We start from the raw sequence: 12,805 nt of genomic DNA on the forward strand, positions 1-12,805 counted from the left end.
TCACAGTCAGAAGGGGCTAGCCTGGAAAGCTGTTGCTCAGCCTCATCTGCCCATGGCACTGCTCGCACAGAGGCACAGAGACTGGGGCTGCTTGCTTGTCTTGCCACCTCAAACTTCAAACGTATCCTAAAGGGTCCCTGATGGGCTCCTTTCACAGCCGTGCTCCGAAAATGCGCACGTCTCCAAATATCTCACAGTTAGCAGGTGCTAGCCTCGAAAGCTGTTGCTCATCCTCATCTGCCCGTGGCACTGCTCGCACAGAGGCACAGAGACTGGGGCTGCTTGCTTGTCTTGCCACCTCAAACTTCAAACGTAGCCTAAAGATTCCCAGACGGGCTCCTTTCGCAGCCCTACTCCGAAAAAGCGATCGTCTCCAGATAGGTGGCAGCCAGAAGGGGCTACCCTGGAAAGCTGTTGCTCATCCTCATCTGCCCATGGCCCTGCTCGCACAGAGGCACAGAGACTGGGGCTGCTTGCTTGTCTTGCAACCTCAAACTTCAAACGTATTCCGGGGGTCCCTGCGGGGCTCCTTTCGCAGCTCTACTCCGAAAAAGCGAACGTCTCCAGATAGCTCGCAGCCATAATGGGCTAGCTTGGAAAGCTGTTGCTCAGCCTGATCTGCCCATGGCACTGCTCGCACAGAGGCACAGAGACTGGGGCTGCTTGCTTGTCTTGCCACCTCAAACTTCAAACGTATTCCGGGGGTCCCTGCGGGGCTCCTTTCGCAGATCTACTCCGAAAAAGCGAACATCTCCAGATAGCTCGCAGCCAGAAGGGGCTAGCCTGGTAAGCTGTTGCTCAGCCTCATCTGCTCATGGCAGTGCTCGCACAGAGGCACAGAGACTGGGGCTGCTTGCTTGTCTTGCCACCTCAAACTTCAAACGTATCCTAAAAGGTCCCTGTCGCGCTCCTTTCACAGCCGCGCTCCGAAAATGCGAATGTCTCGAAATATCTCACAGTCAGCAGGGGCTAGCCTCGAAAGCTGTTGCTCAGCCTCATCTGCCCATGGCACTGCTCGCACAGAGGCACAGAGACTGGGGCTGCTTGCTTGTCTTGCCACCTCAAACTTCAAACATATCTTAGGGGGTCCCTTCATGACGCCTGCAGCAGCACTGCTCCGAAAATGTAAACATCTCCAGATAGCTCGCAGCTAGAAGGGGCTAGCCTGGAAAGCTGTTGCTCAGCCTCATCTGCCCATTGCAGTGCTCGCACAGAGGCACAGAGACTGGGGCTGCTTGCTTGTCTTGCCACCTCAAACTTCAAATGTATCCCGGGGGTCCCTGTCGCGCTCCTTTCGCAGTCGTGCTCCGAAAATGCGAACGTCTCGAAATATCTCACAGTCAGCAGGGGCTAGCCTCGAAAGCTGTTGCTCAGCCTCATGTGTCCATGGCACTGTTCGCACAGAGGCACAGAGACTGGGGCTGCTTGCTTGTCTTGCCACCTCAAACTTCAAACGTATCATACAGGTTCCCTGATGGGCTCCTTTCACAGCCGTGCTCCGAAAATGCGAACGTCTCCAAATATCTCACAGTCAGCAGGGGCTAGCCTCGAAAGCTGTTGCTCAGCCTCATCTGCCCATGGCACTGCTCGCACAGAGGCACAGAGACTGGGGCTGCTTGCTTTTCTTGCCACCTCAAACTTCAAACGTATTCCGGGGGTCCCTGCGGGGCTCCTTTCGCAGATCTACTCCGAAAAAGTGAACGTCTCCAGATAGCTCGCAGCCAGAAGGGGCTAGCCTGGAAAGCTGTTGCTCAGCCTCATCTGCCCATGGCACTGCTCGCACAGAGGCACAGAGACTGGGGCTGCTTGCTTGTCTTGCCACCTCAAACTTCAAACGTATTCCGGGGGTCCCTGCGGGGCTCCTTTCGCAGCTCTACTCCGAAAAAGAGAACATCTCCAGATAGCTCGCAGCCAGAAGGGGCTAGCCTGGAAAGCTGTTGCTCAGCCTCATCTGCCCGTTGCAGTGCTCGCACAGAGGCACAGAGACTGGGGCTGCTTGCTTGTCTTGCCACCTCAAACTTCAAACGTATCATAAAGGGTCCCTGATGGGCTCCTTTCACAGCCGTGCTCCGAAAATGCGAACGTCTCCAAATATCTCACAGTCAGCAGGGGCTAGCCTCGAAAGCTGTTGCTCAGCCTCATCTGCCCGTGGCACTGCTCGCACAGAGGCACAGAGACTGGGGCTGCTTGCTTGTCTTGCCACCTCAAACTTCAAATGTATCCCGGGGATCCCTGTCGCGCTTCTTTCGCAGTCGTGCTCCGAAAATGCGAACGTCTCCAGATAGCTAGCAGCCAGAAGGGGCTACCCTGGAAAGCTGTTGCTCAGCGTCATCTGCTCATGGCACTGCTCGCACAGAGGCACAGAGACTGGGGCTGCTTGCTTGTCTTGCCACCTCAAATTTCAAACGTATCATAAAGGGTCCCTGAAGGGCTCCTTTCACAGCCGTGCTCCGAAAATGCGAACGTCTCCAAATATCTCACAGTCAGCAGGGGCAAGCCTGGAAAGCTGTTGCTCAGCCTCATCTGCCCATGGCATTGCTCGCACAGAGGCTCAGAGACTGGGGCTGCTTGCTTGTCTTGCCACCTCAAACTTCAAACGTATCTTAGGGGGTCCCTTCATGGCGCCTCCAGGAGCCCTGCTCCGAAAATGCGAACGTCTCCAGATAGCTCGCAGCCAGAAGGGGCTACCCTGGAAAGCTGTTGCTCAGCCTCATCTGCTCATGGCACTGCTCGCACAGAGGCACAGAGACTGGGGCTGCTTGCTTGTCTTGCCACCTCAAACTTCAAATGTATCATAAAGGGTCCCTTATGGGCTCCTTTCACAGCCGTGCTCCGAAAATACGCACGTCTCCAATTATCTCACAGTCAGCAGGGGCTAGCCTCGAAAGCTGTTGCTCATCCTCATCTGCCCGTGGCACTGCTCGCAAAGAGGCACAGAGACTGGGGCTGCTTGCTTGTCTTGCCACCTCAAACTTCAAACATATCCTAAACGGTCCCTCATGGGCTCCTTTCACAGCCGTGCTCCGAAAATGCGAACGTCTCCAAATATCTCACACTCAGCAGGTGCTAGCCTCGAAAGCTGTTGCTCATCCTCATCTGCCCGTGGCACTGCTCGCAAAGAGGCACAGAGACTGGGGCTGCTTGCTTGTCTTGCCACCTCAAACTTCAAACGTAGCCTAAAGATTCCCAGACGGGCTCCTTTCGCATCCCTACTCCGAAAAAGCGATCGTCTCCAGATAGGTGGCAGCCAGAAGGGGCTAGCCTGGAAAGCTGTTGCTCAGCCTCATCTGCCCGTTGCAGTGCTCGCACAGAGGCACAGAGAGTAGGGCTGCTTGCTTGTCTTGCCACCTCAAACTTCAAAAGTATCTTAGGGGGTCCCTGCCAGGCGCCTCCAGCAGCCGTGCTCCGAAAATGCGAGTGTCTTCAGATAGCTGGCAGCCAGAAGGGGCTAGCCTCGAAAGCTGTTGCTCAGCCTCATCTGCCCATGGCACTGCTCGCACAGAGGCACAGAGACTGGGGCTGCTTGCTTGTCTTGCCACCTCAAACTTCAAACGTATTCCGGGGGTCCCTGCGGGGCTCCTTTCGCAGATCTACTCCTAAAAAGCGAACGTCTCCAGATAGCTCGCAGCCAGAAGGGGCTAGCCTGGAAAGCTGTTGCTCAGCCTCATCTGCCCGTTGCAGTGCTCGCACAGAGGCACAGAGACTGGGGCTGCTTGCTTGTCTTGCCACCTCAAACTTCAAAAGTATCATAAAGGGTCCCTGATGGGCTCCTTTCACAGCCGTGCTCCGAAAATGCGAACGTCTCCAAATATCTCGCAGCCAGGAGGGGCTAGCCTGGAAAGCTGTTGCTCAGCCTCATGTGTCCATGGCACTGTTCGCACAGAGGCACAAAGACTGGGGCTGCTTGCTTGTCTTGCCACCTCAAACTTCAAATGTGGCCTATAGGGTCCATGAGGGTCTCATTTCGCTTCCCTGTTCTGGAAATGGGAACGATTCCAGATATCTCACAGTCAGAAGGGGCTAGCCTGGAAAGCTGTTGCTCAGCCTCATCTGCCCATGGCACTGCTCGCACAGAGGCAGAGACTGGGGCTGCTTGCTTGTCTTGCCACCTCAAACTTCAAACGTATCATAAAGGGTCCCTTATGGGCTCCTTTCACAGCCGTGCTCCGAAAATGCGAACGTCTCCAAATATCTCACACTCAGCAGGTGCTAGCCTCGAAAGCTGTTGCTCATCCTCATCTGCCCGTGGCACTGCTCGCAAAGAGGCACAGAGACTGGGGCTGCTTGCTTGTCTTGCCACCTCAAACTTCAAACGTAGCCTAAAGATTCCCAGACGGGCTCCTTTCGCAGCCCTACTCCGAAAAAGCGATCGTCTCCAGATAGGTGGCAGCCAGAAGGGGCTACCCTGGAAAGCTGTTGCTCATCCTCATCTGCCCATGGCCCTGCTCGCACAGAGGCACAGAGACTGGGGCTGCTTGCTTGTCTTGCAACCTCAAACTTCAAACGTATTCCGGGGGTCCCTGCGGGGCTCCTTTCGCAGCTCTACTCCGAAAAAGCGAACGTCTCCAGATAGCTCGCAGCCAGAATGGGCTAGCTTGGAAAGCTGTTGCTCAGCCTGATCTGCCCATGGCACTGCTCGCACAGAGGCACAGAGACTGGGGCTGCTTGCTTGTCTTGCCACCTCAAACTTCAAACGTATTCCGGGGGTCCCTGCGGGGCTCCTTTCGCAGATCTACTCCGAAAAAGCGAACATCTCCAGATAGCTCGCAGCCAGAAGGGGCTAGCCTGGAAAGCTGTTGCTCAGCCTCATCTGCCCATGGCACTGCTCGCACAGAGGCACAGAGACTGGGGCTGCTTGCTTGTCTTGCCACCTCAAACTTCAAACGTATCCTAAAGGGTCCCTGATGGGCTCCTTTCACAGCCGTGCTCCGAAAATGCGCACGTCTCCAAATATCTCACACTCAGCAGGTGCTAGCCTCGAAAGCTGTTGCTCATCCTCATCTGCCCGTGGCACTGCTCGCACAGAGGCACAGAGACTGGGGCTGCTTGCTTGTCTTGCCACCTCAAACTTCAAACGTAGCCTAAAGATTCCCAGACGGGCTCCTTTCGCAGCCCTACTCCGAAAAAGCGATCGTCTCCAGATAGGTGGCAGCCAGAAGGGGCTACCCTGGAACGCTGTTGCTCAGCCTCATCTGCCCATGGCACTGCTCGCACAGAGGCACAGAGACTGGGGCTGCTTGCTTGTCTTGCAACCTCAAACTTCAAACGTATTCCGAGGGTCCCTGCGGGGCTCCTTTCGCAGCTCTACTCCGAAAAAGCGAACGTCTCCAGATAGCTCGCAGCCAGAAAGGGCTAGCTTGGAAAGCTGTTGCTCAGCCTCATCTGCCCGTTGCAGTGCTCGCACAGAAGCACAGAGACTGGGGCTGCTCGCTTGTCTTGCCACCTCAAACTTCAAACGTAGCCTAAAGATTCCCAGACGGGCTCCTTTCGCAGCCCTACTCCGAAAAAGCGATCGTCTCCAGATAGGTGGCAGCCAGAAGGGGCTACCCTGGAAAGCTGTTGCTCATCCTCATCTGCCCATGGCCCTGCTCGCACAGAGGCACAGAGACTGGGGCTGCTTGCTTGTCTTGCAACCTCAAACTTCAAACGTATTCCGGGGGTCCCTGCGGGGCTCCTTTCGCAGCTCTACTCCGAAAAAGCGAACGTCTCCAGATAGCTCGCAGCCAGAATGGGCTAGCTTGGAAAGCTGTTGCTCAGCCTGATCTGCCCATGGCACTGCTCGCACAGAGGCACAGAGACTGGGGCTGCTTGCTTGTCTTGCCACCTCAAACTTCAAACGTATTCCGGGGGTCCCTGCGGGGCTCCTTTCGCAGATCTACTCCGAAAAAGCGAACATCTCCAGATAGCTCGCAGCCAGAAGGGGCTAGCCTGGTAAGCTCTTGCTCAGCCTCATCTGCTCATGGCAGTGCTCGCACAGAGGCACAGAGACTGGGGCTGCTTGCTTGTCTTGCCACCTCAAACTTCAAACGTATCCTAAAAGGTCCCTGTCGCGCTCCTTTCACAGCCGCGCTCCGAAAATGCGAATGTCTCGAAATATCTCACAGTCAGCAGGGGCTAGCCTCGAAAGCTGTTGCTCAGCCTCATCTGCCCATGGCACTGCTCGCACAGAGGCACAGAGACTGGGGCTGCTTGCTTGTCTTGCCACCTCAAACTTCAAACGTATCTTAGGGGGTCCCTTCATGACGCCTGCAGCAGCCCTGCTCCGAAAATGTAAACATCTCCAGATAGCTCGCAGCTAGAAGGGGCTAGCCTGGAAAGCTGTTGCTCAGCCTCATCTGCCCATTGCAGTGCTCGCACAGAGGCACAGAGACTGGGGCTGCTTGCTTGTCTTGCCACCTCAAACTTCAAATGTATCCCGGGGGTCCCTGTCGCGCTCCTTTCGCAGTCGTGCTCCGAAAATGCGAATGTCTCGAAATATCTCACAGTCAGCAGGGGCTAGCCTCGAAAGCTGTTGCTCAGCCTCATGTGTCCATGGCACTGTTCGCACAGAGGCACAGAGACTGGGGCTGCTTGCTTGTCTTGCCACCTCAAACTTCAAACGTATCATACAGGTTCCCTGATGGGCTCCTTTCACAGCCGTGCTCCGAAAATGCGAACGTCTCCAAATATCTCACAGTCAGCAGGGGCTAGCCTCGAAAGCTGTTGCTCAGCCTCATCTGCCCATGGCACTGCTCGCACAGAGGCACAGAGACTGGGGCTGCTTGCTTTTCTTGCCACCTCAAACTTCAAACGTATTCCGGGGGTCCCTGCGGGGCTCCTTTCGCAGATCTACTCCGAAAAAGTGAACGTCTCCAGATAGTTCACAGCCAGAAGGGGCTAGCCTGGAAAGCTGTTGCTCAGCCTCATCTGCCCATGGCACTGCTCGCACAGAGGCACAGAGACTGGGGCTGCTTGCTTGTCTTGCCACCTCAAACTTCAAACGTATTCCGGGGGTCCCTGCGGGGCTCCTTTCGCAGCTCTACTCCGAAAAAGCGAACATCTCCAGATAGCTCGCAGCCAGAAGGGGCTCGCCTGGAAAGCTGTTGCTCAGCCTCATCTGCCCGTTGCAGTGCTCGCACAGAGGCACAGAGACTGGGGCTGCTTGCTTGTCTTGCCACCTCAAACTTCAAACGTATCATAAAGGGTCCCTGATGGGCTCCTTTCACAGCCGTGCTCCGAAAATGCGAATGTCTCGAAATATCTCACAGTGAGCAGGGGCTAGCCTCGAAAGCTGTTGCTCAGCCTCATCTGCCCGTGGCACTGCTCGCACAGAGGCACAGAGACTGGGGCTGCTTGCTTGTCTTGCCACCTCAAACTTCAAATGTATCCCGGGGATCCCTGTCGCGCTTCTTTCGCAGTCGTGCTCCGAAAATGCGAACGTCTCAAAATATCTCACAGTCAGCAGGGGCTAGCCTCGAAAGCTGTTGCTCAGCCTCATGTGTCCATGGCACTGTTCGCACAGAGGCACAAAGACTGGGGCTGCTTGCTTGTCTTGCCACCTCAGACTTCAAATGTGGCCTATAGGGTCCATGAGGGTCTCATTTCGCTTCCCTGTTCTGGAAATGGGAAAGATTCCAGATATCTCACAGTCAGAAGGGGCTAGCCTGGAAAGCTGTTGCTCAGCCTCATCTGCCCATGGCACTGCTCGCACAGAGGCACAGAGACTGGGGCTGCTTGCTTGTCTTGCCACCTCAAACTTCAAACGTATCCTAAAGGGTCCCTGATGGGCTCCTTTCACAGCCGTGCTCCGAAAATGCGCACGTCTCCAAATATCTCACACTCAGCAGGTGCTAGCCTCGAAAGCTGTTGCTCATCCTCATCTGCCCGTGGCACTGCTCGCACAGAGGCACAGAGACTGGGGCTGCTTGCTTGTCTTGCCACCTCAAACTTCAAACGTAGCCTAAAGATTCCCAGACGGGCTCCTTTCGCAGCCCTACTCCGAAAAAGCGATCGTCTCCAGATAGGTGGCAGCCAGAAGGGGCTACCCTGGAACGCTGTTGCTCAGCCTCATCTGCCCATGGCACTGCTCGCACAGAGGCACAGAGACTGGGGCTGCTTGCTTGTCTTGCAACCTCAAACTTCAAACGTATTCCGAGGGTCCCTGCGGGGCTTCTTTCGCAGCTCTACTCCGAAAAAGCGAACGTCTCCAGATAGCTCGCAGCCAGAAAGGGCTAGCTTGGAAAGCTGTTGCTCAGCCTCATCTGCCCGTTGCAGTGCTCGCACAGAAGCACAGAGACTGGGGCTGCTCACTTGTCTTGCCACCTCAAACTTCAAACGTAGCCTAAAGATTCCCAGACGGGCTCCTTTCGCAGCCCGGCTCTGAAAATGAGAATGTCTCCAGATATCTCACAGTGAGAAGGGGCTAGCCTGGAAAGCTGTTGCTCAGCCTCATCTGCCCGTGGCAGTGCTCGCACAGAGGCACAGAGACTGGGGCTGCTTGCTTGTCTTGCCACCTCAAACTTCAAACGTATCTTAGGGGGTCCCTTCATGGCGCCTCCAGGAGCCCTGCTCCGAAAATGCGAACGTCTCCAGATAGCTAGCAGCCAGAAGGGGCTACCCTGGAAAGCTGTTGCTCAGCGTCATCTGCTCATGGCACTGCTCGCACAGAGGCACAGAGACTGGGGCTGCTTGCTTGTCTTGCCACCTCAAATTTCAAACGTATCATAAAGGGTCCCTGAAGGGCTCCTTTCACAGCCGTGCTCCGAAAATGCGAACGTCTCCAAATATCTCACAGTCAGCAGGGGCAAGCCTGGAAAGCTGTTGCTCAGCCTCATCTGCCCATGGCATTGCTCGCACAGAGGCTCAGAGACTGGGGCTGCTTGCTTGTCTTGCCACCTCAAACTTCAAACGTATCTTAGGGGGTCCCTTCATGGCGCCTCCAGGAGCCCCGCTCCGAAAATGCGAACGTCTCCAGATAGCTCGCAGCCAGAAGGGGCTACCCTGGAAAGCTGTTGCTCAGCCTCATCTGCTCATGGCACTGCTCGCACAGAGGCACAGAGACTGGGGCTGCTTGCTTGTCTTGCCACCTCAAACTTCAAATGTATCATAAAGGGTCCCTTATGGGCTCCTTTCACAGCCGTGCTCCGAAAATACGCACGTCTCCAAGTATCTCACAGTCAGCAGGGGCTAGCCTCGAAAGCTGTTGCTCATCCTCATCTGCCCCTGGCACTGCTCGCAAAGAGGCACAGAGACTGGGGCTGCTTGCTTGTCTTGCCACCTCAAACTTCAAACATATCCTAAACGGTCCCTCATGGGCTCCTTTCACAGCCGTGCTCCGAAAATGCGAACGTCTCCAAATATCTCACACTCAGCAGGTGCTAGCCTCGAAAGCTGTTGCTCATCCTCATCTGCCCGTGGCACTGCTCGCAAAGAGGCACAGAGACTGGGGCTGCTTGCTTGTCTTGCCACCTCAAACTTCAAACGTAGCCTAAAGATTCCCAGACGGGCTCCTTTCGCATCCCTACTCCGAAAAAGCGATCGTCTCCAGATAGGTGGCAGCCAGAAGGGGCTAGCCTGGAAAGCTGTTGCTCAGCCTCATCTGCCAATGGCACTGCTCGCACAGAGGCACAGAGACTGGGGCTGCTTGCTTGTCTTGCCACCTCAAACTTCAAATGTAGCCTATAGGGTCCCTGAGGGTCTCATTTCGTCTCCCTGTTCTGGAAATGGGAACGATTCCAGATATCTCACAGTCAGCAGGGGCTAGCCTCGAAAGCTGTTGCTCAGCCTCATCTGCCCATGGCAGTGCTCGCACAGAGGCACAGAGACTGGGGCTGCTTGCTTGTCTTGCCACCTCAAACTTGAAATGTAGCCTATAGGGTGCCTGAGGGGCTCATTTCGCTTCCCTGTTCTGAAAATGCGAACGTCTCCAGATAGCTGGCAGCCAGAAGGGGCTAGCCTGGAAAGCTGTTGCTCAGCCTCATCTGCCAATGGCCCTGCTCGCACAGAGGCACAGAGACTGGGGCTGCTTGCTTGTCTTGCCACCTCAAACTTCAAACGTATTCCCGGGGTCCCTGCGGGGCTCGTTTCGCAGGTCTACTCCGAAAAAGCGAACGTCTCCAGATAGCTCGCAGCCAGAAGGGGCTAGCCTCGAAAGCTGTTGCTCAGCCTCATCTGCCCATGGCACTGCTCGCACAGAGGCACAGAGACTGGGGCTGCTTGCTTGTCTTGCCACCTCAAACTTCACATGTAGCCTGGGGGGTTGCTGTTGTACTCCTTTCGCAGCCCTGCTCCGAAAATGCGAACGTCTCCAGATAGCTCGCAGGTAGAAGGGGCTAGCCTGGAAAGATGTTGCTCAGCCTCATCTGCCCATGGCACTGCTCGCACAGAGGCACAGAGACTGGGGCTGCTTGCTTGTCTTGCCACCTCAAACTTCAAACGTATTCCGGGGGTCCCTGCGGGGCTCCTTTCGCAGATCTACTCCTAAAAAGCGAACGTCTCCAGATAGCTCGCAGCCAGAAGGGCCTAGCTTGGAAAGCTGTTGCTCAGCCTCATCTGCCCATGGCACTGCTCGCACAGAGGCACAGAGACTGGGGCTGCTTGCTTGTCTTGCCACCTCAAACTTCAAACGTATTCCGGGGGTCCCTGCGGGGCTCCTTTCGCAGCTCTACTCCGAAAAAGCGAACATCTCCAGATAGCTCGCAGCCAGAAGGGGCTAGCCTGGAAAGCTGTTGCTCAGCCTCATCTGCCCGTTGCAGTGCTCGCACAGAGGCACAGAGACTGGGGCTGCTTGCTTGTCTTGCCACCTCAAACTTCAAAAGTATCATAAAGGGTCCCTGATGGGCTCCTTTCACAGCCGTGCTCCGAAAATGCGAACGTCTCCAAATATCTCGTAGCCAGGAGGGGCTAGCCTGGAAAGCTGTTGCTCAGCCTCATGTGTCCATGGCACTGTTCGCACAGAGGCACAAAGACTGGAGCTGCTTGCTTGTCTTGCCACCTCAAACTTCAAATGTGGCCTATAGGGTCCATGAGGGTCTCATTTCGCTTCCCTGTTCTGGAAATGGGAACGATTCCAGATATCTCACAGTCAGAAGGGGCTAGCCTGGAAAGCTGTTGCTCAGCCTCATCTGCCCATGGCACTGCTCGCACAGAGGCAGAGACTGGGGCTGCTTGCTTGTCTTGCCACCTCAAACTTCAAACGTATCATAAAGGGTCCCTGATGGGCTCCTTTCACAGCCGTGCTCCGAAAATGCGAACGTCTCCAAATATCTCACACTCAGCAGGTGCTAGCCTCGAAAGCTGTTGCTCATCCTCATCTGCCCGTGGCACTGCTCGCAAAGAGGCACAGAGACTGGGGCTGCTTGCTTGTCTTGCCACCTCAAACTTCAAACGTAGCCTAAAGATTCCCAGACGGGCTCCTTTCGCAGCCCTACTCCGAAAAAGCGATCGTCTCCAGATAGGTGGCAGCCAGAAGGGGCTACCCTGGAAAGCTGTTGCTCATCCTCATCTGCCCATGGCACTGCTCGCACAGAGGCACAGAGACTGGGGCTGCTTGCTTGTCTTGCAACCTCAAACTTCAAACGTATTCCGGGGGTCCCTGCGGGGCTCCTTTCGCAGCTCTACTCCGAAAAAGCGAACGTCTCCAGATAGCTCACAACCAGAATGGGCTAGCTTGGAAAGCTGTTGCTCAGCCTGATCTGCCCATGGCACTGCTCGCACAGAGGCACAGAGACTGGGGCTGCTTGCTTGTCTTGCCACCTCAAACTTCAAATGTATCCCGGGGATCCCTGTCGCGCTTCTTTCGCAGTCGTGCTCCGAAAATGCGAACGTCTCAAAATATCTCACAGTCAGCAGGGGCTAGCCTCGAAAGCTGTTGCTCAGCCTCATGTGTCCATGGCACTGTTCGCACAGAGGCACAAAGACTGGGGCTGCTTGCTTGTCTTGCCACCTCAGACTTCAAATGTGGCCTATAGGGTCCATGAGGGTCTCATTTCGCTTCCCTGTTCTGGAAATGGGAAAGATTCCAGATATCTCACAGTCAGAAGGGGCTAGCCTGGAAAGCTGTTGCTCAGCCTCATCTGCCCATGGCACTGCTCGCACAGAGGCACAGAGACTGGGGCTGCTTGCTTGTCTTGCCACCTCAAACTTCAAACGTATCCTAAAGGGTCCCTGATGGGCTCCTTTCACAGCCGTGCTCCGAAAATGCGCACGTCTCCAAATATCTCACACTCAGCAGGTGCTAGCCTCGAAAGCTGTTGCTCATCCTCATCTGCCCGTGGCACTGCTCGCACAGAGGCACAGAGACTGGGGCTGCTTGCTTGTCTTGCCACCTCAAACTTCAAACGTAGCCTAAAGATTCCCAGACGGGCTCCTTTCGCAGCCCTACTCCGAAAAAGCGATCGTCTCCAGATAGGTGGCAGCCAGAAGGGGCTACCCTGGAACGCTGTTGCTCAGCCTCATCTGCCCATGGCACTGCTCGCACAGAGGCACAGAGACTGGGGCTGCTTGCTTGTCTTGCAACCTCAAACTTCAAACGTATTCCGAGGGTCCCTGCGGGGCTCCTTTCGCAGCTCTACTCCGAAAAAGCGAACGTCTCCAGATACCTCGCAGCCAGAAAGGGCTAGCTTGGAAAGCTGTTGCTCAGCCTCATCTGCCCGTTGCAGTGCTCGCACAGAAGCACAGAGACTGGGGCTGCTTGCTTGTCTTGCCACCTCAAACTTCAAACGTAGCCTAAAGATTCCCAGACGGGCTCCTTTCGCAGCCCGGCTCTGAAAATGAGAATGTCTCCAGATATCTCACAGTGAGAAGGGGCTAGCCTGGAAAGCTGTTG

Source organism: Opisthocomus hoazin, chromosome 3, assembly GCF_030867145.1.
Source record: "Opisthocomus hoazin isolate bOpiHoa1 chromosome 3, bOpiHoa1.hap1, whole genome shotgun sequence".
NCBI classification, from domain to species: Eukaryota; Metazoa; Chordata; class Aves; order Opisthocomiformes; family Opisthocomidae; genus Opisthocomus; species Opisthocomus hoazin.